This window comes from Nerophis ophidion, linkage group LG27, assembly GCF_033978795.1.
Source record: "Nerophis ophidion isolate RoL-2023_Sa linkage group LG27, RoL_Noph_v1.0, whole genome shotgun sequence".
Lineage (NCBI taxonomy): Eukaryota > Metazoa > Chordata > Actinopteri > Syngnathiformes > Syngnathidae > Nerophis > Nerophis ophidion.
The window spans coordinates 29,041,836-29,061,896 of NC_084637.1; positions in this window are offsets into that span (position 1 = coordinate 29,041,836).

The following is a 20,061-nucleotide window of genomic DNA, read 5'->3' on the forward strand; positions in this document are numbered from 1 at the left end:
TCCACAAAGCACATGTAGACTGGTTGGGCAAACTCCCATGCACCCTCAAGAGCCCTGCCGAGAGTATAGAGCTGGTCCACAGTTCCACGACCAGGACGAAAACCACACTGTTCCTCCTGAATCCGAGGTTCGACCATCCGGCGTAGCCTCCTCTCCAGTACACCTGAATAAACCATGGCTGAGGATAGGTACCGAATCCGGTAATTTTTTTGCCACAGGCCGAATCACGCTATTTCTACCATTTGACGTAAATTCGAAACGGTGCTATGTTACGGTACTTGGGTTGCGGGTGACATCAATATAATGTACATTGGTTTTGCTATTAACATGCTACTGATTAGCATTAGCGATTCTACATGGCAATTTTAACACATCCAAATGTGTCAGTGCAAACTATAACTAAAACGTGCTTGTATCAAACAGCTGGGGTATAATAAGTACAACAATAAAAATAATCATCTTAAAACTCATTTGTATACTCTAGCCTTTAAATAGACCTCCTCTTTAGACCAGTTGATCTGCCGCTTCTTTTCTTTTTCTCCTTTGTCCCCCCCTACTTTGTGGAGGGGATCCGGTCCGATGACCATGGATGAAGTACTGGCTATCCAGAGTCGGTACCCAGGATGGACCGCTCGTCGGGACCCAGGATGGACCACTCGCCTGTGTATCGGTTGGGGACATCTCTAGGATGCTGATCCGACTCCGCTTGGGATGGTTTCCTGTGGACGGGACTCTGGCTGCTGTCTTGGATCCGCTTTGAACTGAACTCTCGCGGCTGTGTTGGATCCACTATGGATTGAACTTTTGCAGCATCATGTTAGACCCGCTCGACATCCATTGCTTTCGGTCCCCTAGAGGGGGGGGGTTGCCCATATATGAGGTCCTCTCCAAGGTTTCTCATAGTCATCATTGTCACTGGCGTCCCACTGGGTGTGAGTTCTCCTTGCCCTTATGTGGGTTCTTCCGAGGATGTCGTACTCGTAGTGGTTTATACAGTCTTTTGAGACAGTTGTGATTTAGGGCTGTATAAATAAACGTTGATTGATTGATTGATTGATTGATTGATTGACATGTTCAAACTGATAAACATTTTTTTGTTGTTGCAAATAATCATTAACTTTAGAATATGATGCCAGCAAAACGTGACAAAGAAGTTGGGAAAGGTGGCAATAAATACTAATAAAGTTAAGGGATGCTCATCAAACACTTATTTGGAACATCCCACAGGTGTGCAGGCTAATTGGGAACAGGTGGGTGCCATGATTGGGTATAAAAACAGCTTCCCAAAAAACAGTGCTTAGTCTTTCAGAAGAAAGGATGGGGCGAGGTACACCCTTTTGTCCACAACTGCGTGAGCAAATAGTCAAACAGTTTAAGAACAATGTTTCTCAAAGTGCAATTGCAAAAAAAAATTGGGATTTCAACATTTCCGGTCCATAATATCCTCAAAAAGTTCAGAGAATCTGGATAAATCCCTCCACGTAAGCGGCATGGCCGGAAACCAACATTGAATGACTGTGACCTTCAATCCCTCAGACATCACTGTATTAAAAACCGACAACAAAGGATATCACCACATGGGCTCAGGAAACCACTGTCACTAAATACAGTTTGTTGCTACATCTGTAAGTGCAAGTTAAAGCTCTACAATGCACAGCGAAAGCCATTTATCAACAACATCCAGAAAAACCGCCGGCTTCTCTGGGCCCGAGATCATCTAAGATGGACTGATGCAAAGTGGAAAAGTGTTCTGTGGTCTGATGAGTTCACATTTCTAATTGTTTTTGGAAATATTCAACATCGTGTCATCCGGACCAAAGGAGAAGCGAACCATCCAGACTGTTATCGAGTTCAAAAGCCAGCATCTGTGATGGCCCACGGCATGGGTAACTTACACATCTGTGAAGGCACTATTAATGCTGAAAGGTACATACAGGTTTTGGAACAACATATGCTGCCATCTAAGGGCCTTCTTTTTCATGGTCGCCCCTGCTTATTTCAGCAAGACAATGCCAAGCCACATTCAGCACATGTTACAACAGCGTGGCTTTGTAAAAAAAAGATTGCGGGTACTTTCCTGGCCCGCCTGCAGTCCAGACCTGTCTCCCATGGAAAATGTGTGTCGCATTATGAAGCGTAAAATACGACAGCGGAGGCCCCGGACTGTTGAACGACTGAAGCTCTACCTAAAACAAGAATGGGAAAGAAATCCACTTTCAAAGCTTCAACAATCAGTTTTCTCAGTTCCCAAACGTTTATTGAGTGTTGGTAAAAGAAAAGGTGATGTAACACAGTGGTGAACATGCCCTTTCCCAACTACTTTGGCACGTGTTGCAGCCATGAAATTCCAAGTTAATTATTATTTGCAAAATAGAAATACAGTTTATGAGTTTGAACATCAAATATCTTGTCTTTGTAGTGCATTCAACTGAATATGGGTTGAAAAGGATTTGCAAATCATTGTATTCGGTTTATATTTCCCAACTCATATGGAAACAGGGTTTGTAGTTGTTCGTCTACACAAAATGCAAACACAATTTTTGATTCGACAGTTTTACCTGTGCGGTTTTGTGCTGCTCTGAGACAAATTCCATTGCTGAAAATCATGCCGATGAGCCAAATTATATGAGGTAATGGAGATCTGTGCGCATAATCAGCCTGGATCGGTTGAAATTGTCGCAAATATCTGGAAGCAGTGAAAATTACCGACACTGTCAATGGATGCTTCAACAGGAACTGAATTATTTTTGACTTGGGCCAAAAAAAAGAGTCTTAAAACCTATATTATTAATTTTTTTACACTTTGAAGTATGTCCACAGTCTAAAACTCTTTTTTTTGATGATTCCTGTATTGACAGGTAAATGAAGCCATGCTATTCACCCCACATAAACTTGCACTTCTCACATTAACCTTCGTCTTCGTGTTAGGGTCGGCACCGACCCGTTTTAGTTTTTAAATGCATAAAAGAACCACATAAATTTATTTTTATGCATTAAGGTTTTCTGACTTTGTCAGGAACCTCTATTTCAACAAAATAAAACTTTTTTTTTTTGTTTCACTAAATTATAAAATGCTCTGGTTGAAATTATGACATTGGTGTTGTTAGGGTCGGTTTTGACCCAGTTATAAAAACTAAGACTATAAAGCACTAAGTAGAGCCAAAACTGAACACACTGACGGCCAGCTCCTCTCCCAATCATGTGAGCTTTAGTGGATTCTCATTTTACCTTGTTATCCAGTACAAAAACAAAAAAAATGTATGTGGTTCTTTTATGCATTTAAAAACTAAAATGTCCAAACATTTGAGGTCAATTCAGTATAGAGTTGTTACTATGTTAAAATTATTAAAATGAAAAAATAAATAAAACAAATGTATTTAAGAGATGTGTTCTAATACCCCTCAGTAATGGTCAGGTAACACAACAACCTTTTTTTTATTTTTATGATTCTCTTGAGGTTCGTTTTACCATATTTAAAAATTGAAATCGAGGGGTATACTGACAAAAAAAAGGCCCAATGGCCCACACCAAAAATATTAAAACCAATATTTTCATGGATAAGGAAACCTAACGAGGTAACCAAGAGATGAGAAACAAATTGGATGATAGATAATTGTTTTTAGTGTATTTTACAGCTGATTTAAAACATGGGTCAAAACCGACCCGTTAACATAAGAGATGGTAACAGAAAGCTAACACAAGAGGAAGGTTAAAACTAACCGCAGCTGATGTTTTCCTTAATTAGACGACAAAATGTTGATTTTTTAAACAAAATACATAAAAAAAAAACCCATAATGAAATAGTTTTTTTTAAAGGTCTCTGATTCTTTCTCACTTAGACAGCTGCTCCATTTTGCGGTCTAATGCATCAAAACACATTTACAATTAATCCAATAAAAATGGCTCGCTGAGAGGTTATATCATGCTGGAAATTGGAGGACCGATTTGTGTTTCGTGTTTTGTTTTGAAAAAATATATATTTTCCATCCATTTTCTACCGCTTATTCCCTTTTGGGGTGGCGAGGGGGCGCTGGCGCCTATCTCAGCTACAATCGGGCGGAAGGCGGGGTACACCCTGGACAAGTCGCCACCTCATCGCGGGGCCAACACAGATAGACAGACAACATTCACACACTAGGGCCAATTTTAGTGTTGCCAATCAACCTATCCCCAGGTGCATGTCTTTGGAAGTGGGAGGAAGCCGGAGTACCCGGAGGGAACCCACGCATTCACGGGGAGAACATGCAAACTCCACACAGAAAGATCCCGAGCCTGGATTTGAACCCAGGACTGCAGGAACTTCGTATTGTGAGGCAGACGCACTAACCCAAGCCGCACTAACCTAAGCCGTTTCTTTTCTTTTTCTTCTATGTCCCACTCTCCCTTGTGGAGGGGGTCTGTTCCGATCCGATGGCCATGTACTGCTTGCCTGTGTATCGGCTGGGGACATCTCTGTGATGCTGATCCGCCTCCGCTTGGGATGGTTTCCTGCTGGCTCCGCTGTGAACGGGACTCTCGCTGCTGTGTTGGATCCGCTTTGGACTGGACTCTCGCAACTGTGTTGGATCCATTATGGATTGAACTTTCACAGTATCATGTTAGACCCGCTCGACATCCATGGCTTTCCTTCTCTCCAAGGTTCTCATAGTCATCATTGTCACCGACGTCCCACTGGGTGTGAGTTTTCCTTGCCCTTATGTGGGCCTACCGAGGATGTCGTGGTGGTTTGTGCAGCCCTTTGAGACACTAGTGATTTAGGGCTATATAAGTAAACATTGATTGATTGATTGATAACCCCTCTGCCACCGTGAAACCCTAAATAATTGATATACGTTTTCATTCCTCAAAAATACCCTCAAGCCTTTTCTCTCAATTATTGTCTACTTTCTACAGCGTGGGTGTCAAACTCTGGCCCGCGGGCCAAATTTGGCCCGCCTTTTAATTTAATTTGGCCCTTGAGGCAATATCAAATTAACATTAGAGCTGGCTCGCCGGTAACACCACATTCACCGCTGATAGTCATACTTGCCAACCCTCCCAATTTTTCTGGGAGACTCCCGAAGTTCCCGAAAATCTCCCTGGGCAACCATTCTCCCGATTTCTACCCGGACAACAAAATTGGGGGCGTGCCTTAAAGCCATTGTCCTCTACAACATGTCGTCACGTCCTCTTTTCCTCCATATAAACAGCGTGCTGGCCGAGTCACATAATATATGCGGCTTTCACACACACCTACTTGGTCAACAGCCATACAGGTCACACTGAGGGTGGCCGTATAAACAACTTTAACATTGTTACAAATATGCGCCACACTGTGAACCCACACCAAACAAGAATGACAAAACCCATTTCGGTAGAACACCTGCAACGTAACACAACATAAATTATTAGTGATTCCTAAAGCCCAAAAAAAGTCTGCGGGCTATAGAGCGTTTTCCGTTCGGGCTCCAGTACTCTGGAATGCCCTCCCGGTAACAGTTCGAGATGCTACCTCAGTAGAAGCATTTAAGTCTCACCTTAAAACTCATTTGTATACTCTAGCCTTTAAATAGACCTCCTTTTTAGACCAGTTGATCTGCTGCTTCTTTTCTTTTTTCTCCTATGTCCCCCCGTCCCTTGTGGAGGGGGTCCGGTCCGATGACCATGGATGAAGTACTGGCTGTCCAGAGTCGAGTTCCAGGATGGACCGCTCGTCGAGACCCAGGATGGACCGCCGCCTGTGTACCGGTTGGGGACATCTCTACGCTGCTGATCCGCCTCCGCTTGGGATGGTTTCCTGTGGACGGGACTCTCTCTGCTGTCTTGGATCCGCTTTGAACTGAACTCTCGCGGCTGTGTTGGAGCCACTATGGATTGAACTTTCACAGTATCATGTTAGACCCGCTCGACATCCATTGCTTTCAGTCCCCTAGAGGGGGGGAGGGGGGGGTGGGGGGTTGCCCACATTTGAGGTCCTCTCCAAGGTTTCTCATAGTCAGCATTGTCACTGGCGTCCCACTGGGTGTGAATTCTCCCTGTGAGTTCTCCTTGCCCTTTTGTGGGTTCTTCCGAGGACGTCGTAGTCGTAATGGTTTGTACAGTCCTTTGAGACATTTGTGATTTAGGGCTATATAAATAAACATTGATTGATTGATTGATAAATACAACAGAATAAATACCCAGAACCCCTTGCAGCACTAACTCTTCCGGAACGCTACAATATACACCCCCCGCTACCACCAAACCCCGCCCACCTCATTTTTATCTTATTTCCGAATTTATTAGCCTGTGGAAAAAGTTAATATTAATATTTACCTCAGAAGGCTGCAAATAGAAAAGAGGCATTCATTTTTTTTATTACATTTTATTTAATATACCACTGATGTTTTTTCGTTTGTTTTTTGAAAGTGGATTTTGCACTATTACCTTATATAAGTTCTGCCTGTTCCATGGGAGGAAGCCCGAGTACCCGGAGGGAACCCACGCAGTCACGGGGAGAACATGCAAACTCCACACAGAAAGACCCCGAGCCCGGGATTGAAGCCAGGATTACTCAGGACCTTCGTATTGTGAGGCAGATGCACTAACCCCTGTTCCACCGTGCTGCCCTATTTAAGCCTTGCTCGTTCAATATTCAATGCAAAACTTGTTTGGGTCCCTATTAAAAGGTTATTTTGTTCAACCTTGGCCCGTGGCTTTGTTCAGTTTTAAATTTTGGCCCACTTTGTATTTGAGTTTGACACCCCTCTTCTACAGTCATGGTCATTTTACATGTCCTCTGCTCAGGACTAATACCGGATTTTCCAGACTATAGAATGCATCGGGATGTACACTATATTGCCAAAAGTATTTGGCCACCCATCCAAATGATGGGAATCAGGTGTCCTAATCACTTAGCCCGGCCACAGGTGTGTAAAATCAAGCACTCAGGCATGGAGACTGTTTCTACAAACATTTGTGAAAGAATAGTGATTCCAGCGTGGAGCTGTCATAGGATGCCACCTGTGCAACAAATCCAGTCCTAAAATGTCCTCGCTCCTAAATATTCCAAAGTCAAATGTCGGCTTTATTATAAGACACTGGAAGAATTTGGGAACAACAGCAACTCAGCCATCAAGTGGTAGGTCACGTAAACTGACAGAGAGGGGTCAGTGGACTCAGAAACGCATAGTGCAAAGATTTTCTTTATAGTCAGTTGCTACAGAGCTCCAAACTTCATGTGACTTTCCAATTAGCCCACGTACAGTACGCAGAGAGCTTCATGGCCGAGCAGCTGCATCTAAGCCATACATCTCCAAGTCCAACGCAGTGGTGTAAAACACGTCGCCACTGGACTCTAGAGCAGTGGAGACGCCTTATCTGGAGTGATGTGAATTATATTTATATAGCGCTTTTTCTCTAGTGACTCAAAGCGCTTTACATCGTGAAACCCAATATCTAAGTTACATTTAAACCAGTGTGGGTGGCACTGGGAGCAGGTGGGTAAAGTGTCTTGCCCAAGGACACAACGGCAGTGACTAGGATGGCGGAAGCGGGAATCGAACCTGCAACCCTCAAATTGCTGGCACGGCCACTCTACCAACCGAGCTAAACTGCCCCATGAATGATGAATCACGTTTTTCCATCTGGCGATCCGATGGACAAGTCTGGGTTTGGGTATTGCCAGGAGAACGGTACATTTCAACCTGCATTGTGCAGAGTGGGAAATTTGGGGGAGGAGGAATTATGTTGTGGGGTTGTTTTTTAGGGAGTTGGGCTTGGCCTCTTAGTTCCATTAGAATTAACTTTGAATGCTCCAGGTTACCAAATCATTTTGGACAATTCCATGCTCCCAACCTTGTGGGAACAGTTTGGAGCGGGCCCCTTCCTCTTCCAACATGACTGTGCACCGCTGCATAAAAACAAGGTACATACACACATGGATGACGGAGTCTGGGGTGGATGAACTTGACTGGCCTGCACAGAGTCCTGACATAACACCTTTGGGACCAACAACAGTGTGTGACCTCATTAATGTGCTTTTGGAAGAATGGTCGGAAATTTCTGTAAACACACTCCACAACCTTGTGGACAGCCTTCCCAGAAGAGTTGAAGCAATAATAGCTTCAAAAGGTGGACTGACATTATATAGGACCCTATGGGTTAGGAATGGGATGGCACTTCAAGTCCATATGTGAGTCAAAGAAGGTGGACAAATACGTTTGGCAACATAGTGTAGGCCCATCCATCCATCCATCCATTTTCTACCGCTTATTCCCTTTCGGGGCCGCATACACTAAATTTTAGAAGAAAAAAAAATCCAATATGATAAGCCGCAAATATTAATGTCGCGAAAATGTACACAGTATGAGTATGTTAACGTTAATTTCTTTATTTCCAAACGGTGTTTGTAACACTGCAGTAAAACGGCTGATCAAACAAAACAGAAGTCATCGTGATGGGCCCACTAGTAAAGTACAGTATGTACTTTATTATCATTTATGTAACTCTCTTATTTGTAGTCTAACAATGTATGCAGAGATGAGATGTGTCGCTAACACGAGATCGGTCCCCTCGGCACAACATCTGGTAAACCTTGCGGTTCGTGGCAGAAGAGAGCGTTCTTTTGAGTCCAGGGCGGGTCTCTGATTGAGCTGACCCGGACCCTGACCAGCAGCTCAGACAGGTCGGGGGTTTTCCAATCTCTACTGTCCTTAAAGATCTGGAAGTAGTTTTTTCAGAGGGATCATAAACATGCTTCTTCTAGTCCACGAAGACTGTGGTATGTCTCCTAAGGAAGGACCTGGACTAGACCCTCTTCCTTAGAGCCAAGAAGAAGGCCTTGTTAGCCATTGCAAAGTCCATCCCAACTGGTACAGATCCTATGAAATCTTAGGAGTTGGGTTTTGGCTAACCCCGCGAATTTGTCATTGGGGTAGGATCTGTTCTTATAGCGAAGGGCATGGGTGTTGGTCTCGTTAAAGGCCTACTGAAATGAGATTTTCTTATTTAAACGGGGATAGCAGGTCCATTCTATGTGTCATACTTGATCATTTCGCGATATTGCCATATTTTTGCTGAAAGGATTTAGTAGAGAACGTCGACGATAAATTTTTGCAACTTTTGGTGCTGGTAAAAAAGCCTTGCCTGTACCGGAAGTAGCAGACGATGTGCGCGTGACGTCACGGGTTGTGGAGCTCCTCACATCTGAACATTGTTTACAATCATGGCCACCAGCAGCGAAGGCGATTCGGACCGAGAAAGTGACGATTTCCCCATTAATTTGAGCGAAAATGAAAGATTTGTGGATGAAGAAAGAGAGAGTGAAAGACTAGAAAAAAACATAGACAATACAGTGGGAGCGATTCAGATGTTATTAGACACATTTACTAGGATAATTCTGAAAAATCCCTTATCTGTTTATTGTGTTACTAGTGTTTTAGTGAGATTATATGGTCGTACCTGTACAACCTGAAGGTCGGCCCCGCACCTTTCTTCAGCACCAGTCGACGGGTGGTAGCGATGCCCATCTCTGCCCTTCGCAATGGACCCTCTTCGAAACACGATCTTTCGAAATGAGGCGTGGCGCAGTGGGTGAGTGGCCGTGCGCAACCCGAAGGTCCCTGGTTCAATCCCCACCTAGTACCAACCTCATCACGTCCGTTGTGTCCTGAGCAAGACACTTCACCCTTGCTCCTGATGGGTGCTGGTTAGCACCTTGCATGGCGGCTCCCTCCATCAGTGTGTGAATGGGTACAGTAAATATGGAAGTAGTGTCAAAGCGCTTTGAGTACCTTGAAGTTAGAAAAGCACTATACAAGTACAACCCATTTATCATTTATTTATTTATTTACTTTGTGTGTGTGGTCCAACCCAACCGTGTTCGTTTGACCGCTCTGTTCCATAGCAAAGCTTCACCGTCATCTTTCGGGAATGTAAACAATGAAACACCGGCTGTGTTTGTGTTGCTAAAGGTGGCCGCAATACACCGCTTCCCACCTACAGCTTTCTTCTTTGACGTCTCCATTATTGATTGAACAAATTGCAAAAGATGCGGTGACACAGATGTCCAGGTTACTGTGGAATTATGCGATGAAAACAGACGACTTATAGCTGGGGACGGTGCTGGAACAAAATGTCCTATACAATCCGTGACGTCAGGCGCACAAGTCATCATACCGCGACGTTTCAGAAGGATATTTCGACGGGAAATTTAAAACTGCAATTTAGTAAACTAACCCGGCCGTATTGGCATGTGTTGCAATGTTAATATTTCATCATTGATATATAAACTATCAGACTGCGTGGTCGGTAGTAGTGGGTTTCAGTAGGCCTTTAAATAAGACCTCGATGTCAAGGTGGTGTGTGGTGGTGAAATCTGGACCCCTGTGTCATGACGGGGGGTTCGCAACTTGCGACGAGGTTTGTTCTCCCAGGACGCAAACAGACTTTCCCGGACAACAGTAGAAGGTACGAACATAATTTAATTTTAACACTCAAAATTACTACAAAAACAAAGGGCGCGCACAAGGCGGGGAACAAACTTAACGCAGGACATGAAACAAAACTACACTTACTGTGACGAGAAAAGCATGAAACTATGGCAAGAAGTGAGCAATAAGAAGTGTCGGGAGTGTGTTGAGGGTGAGTAGAAGGTGATGTCTCCAGCCTGGCAACTGCAGGCTTGTCAGGCTGGGAGAGGCAATGATGAGAGATATAGCAGATATAGCGTATACTAAAGTAATGTCCGATCATTACCTTATAAAATTCGAAGTTCAGACTCATGTTCGGCAAGCTAATAATAATAATAACTGCTATAGCAGCCGCAACATTAATGCTGCCACAACGACGACTCTTGCGGACCTACTGCCCTCGGTAATGGCACCGTTCCCAAAGTATGTGGGCTCTATTGATAACCTCACTAACAACTTTAACAACGCCCTGCGCGAAACCATTGATAGTATAGCACCGCTGAAGTTAAAAAAGGCTCCAAAAAGGCGTACGCCATGGTTTACTGAAGAAACTAGAGCTCAGAAATTATTATGTAGAAAGCTGGAACGCAAATGGCGCACGACTAAACTTGAGGTGCACCATCAAGCATGGAGTGATAGTTTAATAACTTATAAACGCATGCTTACCTTAGCTAAAACTAATTATTACTCAAATCTCATCCACCGCAATAATAAAAACGATCCAAAATTTTTGTTTAGTACTGTAGCATGGCTAACCCAACAAGGGACTCCTTCCAGTAGCTCCACCCATTCGGCAGATGACTTTATGAAGTTCTTTATTAAGAAAATTGAACTTATTAGAAAGGAGATTAAAGACAATGCGTCCCAGCTACAACTGGGTTATAGTAACACAGATACGATTGTATATACGGCGGATACTGCAAATATCCAAAATAGTTTCTCTCGTTTTGATGAAATAACATTAGAAGGATTGTTACAACGTGTAAATGGAATAAAACAAACAACATGTTTACTTGACCCACTTCCTGGGAAACTTATCAAGGAGCTTTTTGTATTATTAGGTCCATCAGTGCTAAATATTATAAACTTATCACTTTCCTCGGGCACTGTTCCCGTTGCATTCAAAAAAGCGGTTATTCATCCTCTCCTTAAAAGACCTAACCTCGATCCTGACCTCATGGTAAACTACCGACCGGTGTCTCACCTTCCCTTTATTTCGAAAATCCTCGAAAAAATTGTTGCGGAGCAGCTAAATGAGCACTTAGCGTTTAACAATCTATGTGAAACCTTTCAATCCGGTTTCAGGGCAAATCACTCGACTGAGACAGCCCTCGCAAAATTGACTAATGATCTATTGCTAACGATGGACTCTGATGCGTCATCTATGTTGCTGCTCCTCGATCTTAGCGCTGCTTTCGATACCGTCGATCATAATATTTTATTAGAGCGTATCAAAATACGAATTGGTATGTCAGACTCAGCCCTGTCATGGTTTAACTCTTATCTTACTGATAGGATGCAGTGCGTCTCCTATAACAGTGTGACCTCGGACTATGTTAAGGTAACGTGTGGAGTTCCCCAGGGTTCGGTCCTTGGCCCTGTACTCTTCAGCATCTACATGCTGCCGCTAGGTGACGTCATACGCAAATACGGTATTAGCTTTCACTGTTATGCTGATGACACCCAACTTTACATGCCCCTAAAGCTGACCAACATGCCGGACTGTAGTCAGTTGGAAGCGTGTCTTAATGAAATTAAACAATGGATGTCCGCTAACTTTTTGCAACTTAATGCCAAAAAAACGGAAATGCTGATTATCGGTCCTGCTAGACACCGACCTCTATTTAATAATACAACTTTAACATTTGACAACCAAATAATAAAACAAGGTGACTCTGTAAAAAATCTGGGTATTATCTTCGACCCAACTCTCTCCTTTGAGTCACACATTAAAAGCGTTACTAAAACGGGCTTCTTTCATCTCCGTAATATCGCTAAAATTCGCTCCATTTTGTCCACTAAAGACGCCGAGATCATTATCCATGCGTTTGTTACGTCTCGTCTCGATTACTGTAACGTATTATTTTCGGGTCTCCCCATGTCTAGCATTAAAAGATTACAGTTGGTACAAAATGCGGCTGCTAGACTTTTGACAAGAACAAGAAAGTTTGATCATATTACGCCTGTACTGGCTCACCTGCACTGGCTTCCTGTGCACTTAAGATGTGACTTTAAGGTTTTATTACTTACGTATAAAATACTACACGGTCTAGCTCCAGCCTATCTTGCCGATTGTATTGTACCGTATGTCCCGGCAAGAAATCTGCGTTCAAAAGACTCCGGCTTATTAGTGATTCCTAGAGCTCAAAAAAAGTCTGCGGGCTATAGAGCGTTTTCCGTTCGGGCTCCAGTACTCTGGAATGCCCTCCCGGTAACAGTTCGAGATGCTACCTCAGTAGAAGCATTTAAGTCTCATCTTAAAACTCATTTGTATACTCTAGCCTTTAAATAGACCTCCTTTTTAGACCAGTTGATCTGCCGCTTCTTTTCTTTCTCCTATGTCCCCCCCTCCCTTGTGGAGGGGGTCCGGTCCGATGACCATGGATGAAGTACTGACTGTCCAGAGTCGAGACCCAGGATGGACCGCTCGTCGGGACCCAGGATGGACCGCTCGCCTGTATCGGTTGGGGACATCTCTACGCTGCTGATCCGCTTCAGATGGTTTCCTGTGGACGGGACTCTCGCTGCTGTCTTGGAGCCACTATGGATTGAACTTTCACAGTATCATGTTGGACCCGCTCGACATCCATTGCTTTCGGTCCCCTAGAGGGGGGGGGTTGCCCACATCTGAGGTCCTCTCCAAGGTTTCTCATAGTCAGCATTGTCGCTGGCGTCCCACTGAATGTGAATTCTCCCTGCCCACTGGGTGTGAGTTTTCCTTGCCCTTTTGTGGGTTCTTCCGAGGATGTTGTAGTCGTAATGATTTGTGCAGTCCTTTGAGACATTTGTGATTTGGGGCTATATAAATAAACATTGATTGATTGATTGATGTCTGTTCATGATTTTGTTTGGATATGTTCTGTTTTGCTTAAGACTCCATTGTTTCTAGTTTTTACACTTCCTTGTTTGTCTTATTACTATGCCAACTCATTAGTTTTCACCTTGTCCTCATGTCTCACACCTGTTGTCACTAATCACCACAGTATTATTTAAGCCTGTCTGTTTCTGTTGTTCATTCTGGCAACATCACCTCTTTCTCACGTTTACCAACTGCCACGCACCTTGCAATGATCCATGTCTCGTTCACAGTTCATTGTCAAGTAAGTTTTTGTTTATAGTTCATAGTTAATTGCCTTTGTGCTAGTCTTTTGTTTCCTTAGTCGGTTTTTGTACCGCCATTGGGCGCGCCTTTTGTTTGTTCCTGTTTTTAGTTATAGTGTAAATAAAAAATATGTACCTTCATTCACGCCTTGCTCGCGCCAACTTTCCTTTGCCTCAAAAAAACAATCCACGCCCAATTCCAAGTCGTGACAAGGCTTAAATAGTGACGTTGTGATTGACAACAGGTGCATGAAACCATGTGAATCAGGTGCGTGAGTAAACAGAAAGGCGTTTAATTCGCCAAAATTCACCCATGTAGAGTTCGGAAATCGGTTAAAAAAAGATATGGTCTTTTTTCTGCACCATCAAGGTATATATTGACGCTTACATAGGTCTGGTGATAATGATCCCCTTTAAGTCTGTCTGTTTTTGTTGTTCATTCTGGCAACATCATATCCTTCTCACGTCTACCACCTGCTACGCACTTTGCAATGATCCATGTCTCGTTCACAGTTCCTTGTCAAGTAAGTTTTGGTTTATATTTCATAGTTAATTGCCTTTGTACTAGTCTTTTGTTTCCTTAGTCAGTTTTTGTACCGACATTGAGCGTGCCTTTTGTTTGTTCCTGTTTTTAGTTATAGTGTAAATAAAAAATATTTACCCTCATTCAAGCCTCGCTCGCGCCAACTTTCCTTTGCCTCGGAAAAAACAATCCACGCCCAAGTCCAAGTCGTGACAAGGCTTAAATAGTGACGTTGTGATTGACAACAGGTGCATGACACCATGTGAATCAGGTGCGTGAGTAAACAGAAAGGCGTTTAATTCGCCAAAATTCACCCATTTAGAGTTCGGAAATCGGTTAAAAAATATATATGGTCTTTTTTCTGCACCATCAAGGTATATATTGAATTTTACATAGGTCTGGTGATAATGTTCCCCTTTAAGTCTGTCTGTGTCCGTTGTTCATTCTGGCAACATCATATCCTTCTCACGTCTACCACCTGCTACGCACTTTGCAATGATCCATGTCTCGTTCACAGTTCCTTGTCAAGTAAGTTTTGGTTTATAGTTCATAGTTAATTGCCTTTGTGCTAGTCTTTTGTTTCCTTAGTCAGTTTGTGTACCGCCATTGTGCCCGCCCTTTGTTTGTTCCAATTTTTAGTTATAGTGTAAATAAAAAATATGTACCTTCATTCACGCCTTGCTTGCTCCAACTTTCCTTTGCCTCGGTAAAAACAATCCACGTCCAAGTCCAAGTCGTGACAAGGCTTAAATGTTGATGTTGTGATTGACAACAGGTGCATGAGACCATGTGAATCAGGTGTGTGAGTAAACAGAAAGGCATTTAATTCGCCAAAATTCACCCATTTAGAGTTCGGAAATCGCTTAAAAAAATATATGGTCTTTTTTCTGCACCATCAAGGTATATATTGTCGCTTACATAGGTCTGGTGATAATGTTCCCCTTTAAGTCTGTCTGTTTCTGTTGTTCATTCTGGCAACATCACATCCTTCTCACGTCTACCACCTGCTATGCACCTTGCAATGAATGATCCATGTTTTGTTCACAGTTCCTTTTCAAGTAAGTTTTGGTTTATAGTTCATAGTTAATTGCCTTTGTGCTAGTCTTTTGTTTCCTTAGTCAGTTTTTGTCCCGCCATTGTGCGCGCCTTTTGTTTGTTCCTTTTTTTTGTTATAGTGTAAATAAAAAATATGTACCTTTATTCACGCCTTGCTCGCGCCAACTTTCCTTTGCCTCTGTAAATCGGTTAGAAAAATATATGGTCTTTTTTCTGCACCATCAAGGAATATATATGTGCGCTTACATAGGTCTGGTGTTAATGTTCCCCTTTAAGTCTGTCTGTTTCTGTTGTTCATTCTGGCAACATCATATCCTTCTCACGTCTACCCCCTGCTACGCACTTTGCAATGATCCATGTCTCGTTCACAGTTCCTTGTCAAGTAAGTTTTTGTTTATAGTTCATAGTTAATTGCCTTCGTGCTAGTCTTTTGTTTCCTTAGTCAGTTTGTGTACCGCCATTGTGCCCGCCTTTTGTTTGTTCCTGTTTTTAGTTATAGTGTAAATAAAAAATATGTACCTTCAGTCACGCCTTGCCCGCGCCAACTTTCCTTTGCCTTGGTAAACAATCCACGTCCAAGTCCAAGTCTTGACAAGGCTTAAATGTTGATGTTGTGATTGACAACAGGTGCATGAGACCATGTGAATCAGGTGCGTGAGTAAACAGAAAGGCGTTTAATTCGCCAAAATTCACCCATTTAGAGTTCAGAAATCGGTTAAAAAAATATATGGTCTTTTTTTCTGCACCATCAAGGTATATATTGACGCTTACATAGGTCTGGTGATAATGTTCCCCTTTAAGTCTGTCTGTTTCTGTTGTTCATTCTGGCAACATCACATCCTTCTCACGTCTACCACCTGCTACGCACCTTGCAATGAATGATCCATGTTTTGTTCACAGTTCCTTTTCAAGTAAGTTTTGGTTTATAGTTCATAGTTAATTGCCTTTGTGCTAGTCTTTTGTTTCCTTAGTCAGTTTTTGTACCGCCATTTTGTTTGTTCCTGTTTTTAGTTATAGTGTAAATAAAAATTATGTACCTTCATCCACGCCTTGCTCGCGCCAACTTTCCTTTACCTTGGAAAAACAATCCACGTCCAAGTCCAAGTCGTGACAAGTAAATAGTGACGTTGTGATTGACAACAGGTGCATGACACCATGTGAATCAGGTGCGTGAGTAAAAAGAAAGGCATTTAATTCACCAAAAATTCACCCATTTAGAGTTCGGAAATCGGTTAAAAAAATACATGGTCTTTTTTCCCCACCATCAAGGTATATATTGACGCTTACATAGGTCTGGTGATAATGTTCCCCTTTAAGTCTATCTGTTTCTGTTGTTCATTCTGGCAACATCATATCCTTCTCACGTCTACCACCTGCTACGCACTTTGCAATGATCCATGTCTCGTTCACAGTTCCTTGTCAAGTAAGTTTTTGTTTAAAGTTCATAGTTAATTGCCTTTGTGCTAGTCTTTTGTTTCCTTAGTCAGTTTTTGTACCGCCATTTTGTTTGTTCCTGTTTTTAGTTATAGTGTAAATAAAAAATATGTACCTTCATTCACGCCTTGCTCGCACCAACTTTCCTTTGCCTCGGAAAAACAATCCACGTCCAAGTCCAAGTCGTGACAAGGCTTAAATAGTGACGTTGTGATTGACAACAGGTGCATGAGACCATGTGAATCAGGTGCGTGAGTGGTGAGAACAGGTGCGCAAAAACAGGAACCAATGGAGTCAAAAACAAAACAGAACGTAACTAAACAGAACATCATCACAAAGACATGACACCCTGAAGGTGGGGGTGTGCAAAAAGTCGACCGATGTGGGGCTGGCGGTTATGAGTTGACTTTGTGTATATTTTTACGGATCGGTGGTTAATCCATCGGAACATACCTAAACAGGACGGTAACAAGACAGATTTAAGCGGTTACAGAATGTAATCTGAAGTTGATCTGCTACAGGATTATTGTAGGTTTATTTGGTTTTCATGTAAATAATAAAAAAATACTTCATGTCAACAGAGACTTCGAAACCATTTCAAGAATCCAATTGTAAAGCAAGGTCCATACCAGCAGTTCTGGATAAGTTTGAATTCACGTTTTACAACAAACTAAAACTTTTGTGAGATTCATGAGGTCACCTCTGGTTGTATTATAGTCTTAAAGGGGTCCCAGCCTCAATATTTTCAATTTGGCATTTACAACTTATCTCAAATTTATTCTCCACATAGACAATACCACACAATAAAATACGAAAAATGCGTTAAAATCAAAAGAGTCGATTGTGCTTATCGTGTACCGGCTTTACCAGCACACTCTGTTGACAACTATCTGAGATAACTGCATATATTAAAAAGATCAGACGACTCGCAGTGATTTGCAGCGGGACTAAACCAGCTGTTGGCACTCCGAGCTCTCTTTGGTCTCTGCATAATCATTCTAGAGGTTTGGCATCAGCAGGTGCTGAGGCAGCACTTCCTGAATGATTCTTTTATGATTGTCTTTTTTCTTCTTCCTCTTTTGAGAGGCACCCTGAGGTGAAGTGGTTATTAGCTGGGATCTGACGGCAGTTGACAGGCACAGGTGAGATTTGTGAGATCGGAAAATGAACCGGGGGGTGGCTAGACTGCGTGTGTTTCATGAAAACTTTCGGATATGTTGCAAACCACACGGTGTTCCTTACTGGGACTTGTTAATCAGGTCTGAAACATACAAATCATACCCATAACTACCCTTTTGTTCTCAGTCATAGACTTTGCCTGGCAATACAGTTTGTCACCTTTCATACAGTAAATCAGAGACATCAATAAGATGTCTCAATTTTCAATTTCTAGACCCCCCGGCATACCTTTCACATTAGGACCGATACAAATCAAATTCCTGGTACCTGGGAATGGATACCGTTAGTCTAAACCAGGGGTAGGGAACCTATGGCTCGTGGGACTTGTTAATCAGGTCTGAAACATACAACTTATAACCATAACCATCCTTTTATCCTCAGTCCCTAGGTCTGAAACGTATAAATCATACCCATAACTACCCTTGTGTTCTCAGTCATAGACTTTGCTTGGCAATACAGTTTGTCAACCTTCATACAGTAAATCAGAGACATCAATAAGATGTCTCAATCTTCAATTTCTAGACCCCCCGGCATACCTTTCACATTAGGACCGATACAAATCAAATTCCTGGTACCTGGGAATGGATACCGTTAGTCTAAACCAGGGGTAGGGAACCTATGGCTCGTGGGACTTGTTAATCAGGTCTGAAACATACAACTTATAACCATAACCATCCTTTTATCCTCAGTCCCTAGGTCTGAAACGTATAAATCATACCCATAACTACCCTTGTGTTCTCAGTCATAGACTTTGCTTGCCAACAAAGTTTGTCAACCTTCATACAGTAAATCAGAGACATCAATAAGATGTCTCAATCTTCAATTTCTAGACCCCCCGGCATACCTTTCACATTAGGACCGATACAAATCAAATTCCTGGTACCTGGGAATGGATACCGTTAGTCTAAACCAGGGGTAGGGAACCTATGGCTCGTGGGACTTGTTAATCAGGTCTGAAACATACAACTTATAACCATAACCATCCTTTTATCCTCAGTCCCTAGGTCTGAAACATATGAATCATACCCATAACTACCCTTTTGTTCTCAGTCATAGACTTTGCTTGGCAATACAGTTTGTCACCTTTCATACATTAAATCAGAGACATCGATAAGATGTCTCAATCTTGAATGTCTAGACCCCCCGGCATACCTTTCACATTAGGACCGAAACAAATCAAATTACTGGTACCTGGGAATGGATACCGTTAGTCTAAACCAGGGGTAGGGAACCTATGGCTTTGATGACTGCATCCGGCTATCAGGTAAATTTGAGCTGACTCTGCTTAACACGATAAATAATGAATAATTCCACTTGTAATCAGTGTTAAAAATGATGTTCAAAATATAAAACATCCTCGTGGATTTTTAATCCATCCATCCGTTTTCTACCGCACCTGTTCAAGAAGTTGCGTTGATGGTAAGAAGTTATTTAATTATTATTGGTTAGTGTGGGGCTTGCCCTCCTGGGGGTTCTTCAGACCACCAAGCACCGACATGAGACCCTGTTTTAGGGTTACAATATTGTTTCATTTTTCAATAAGTCTCTCAGTTGCTTTCCAGCAATTGTCTTTTTCTCTTTCGTTCTCGCTCGCGCTCTGGCTCTAGCACCAACCCCGTCTCTCCTCCTGGCTGCTGCTTATAACATAGCGACAGGTGATTAGGTAACAAGGCCCAGGTGGGCCATCTACGGACCTGTCGCTGATTCCGAGGCCGGTCCTGGCAAAACCCAGCTTCGCTGCAGGCCCGCAGGCCACACCACCTCCACAGTTCGCTTCAGAATAACAATGTTATCACAAAGAATAAGAGATTTATAATACTCTAGAAATGTTAGTCTTACTTAAAAATGCACGCGTTTAGTTGTGTTCAGGGTTAAAAAAATATTATACGGCTCTTACGGAAATACATTTTAAAATATTTGGCTTGTTGGCTCTCTCAATTGTCGGTACTTTTCTGTGTGTTAATAATTATGTATTGTTAATAAAAAAAGAAAAAAATTGTGTAATGTAGTGGACAATTTCTGTCCTAGGGTTACCTCCAAACTAAATGCATTGGGAGGGACACAACATGAGAGGTCAAGTCACCCTGAACATTGGACAGTTACATAAGTTGTTATGAT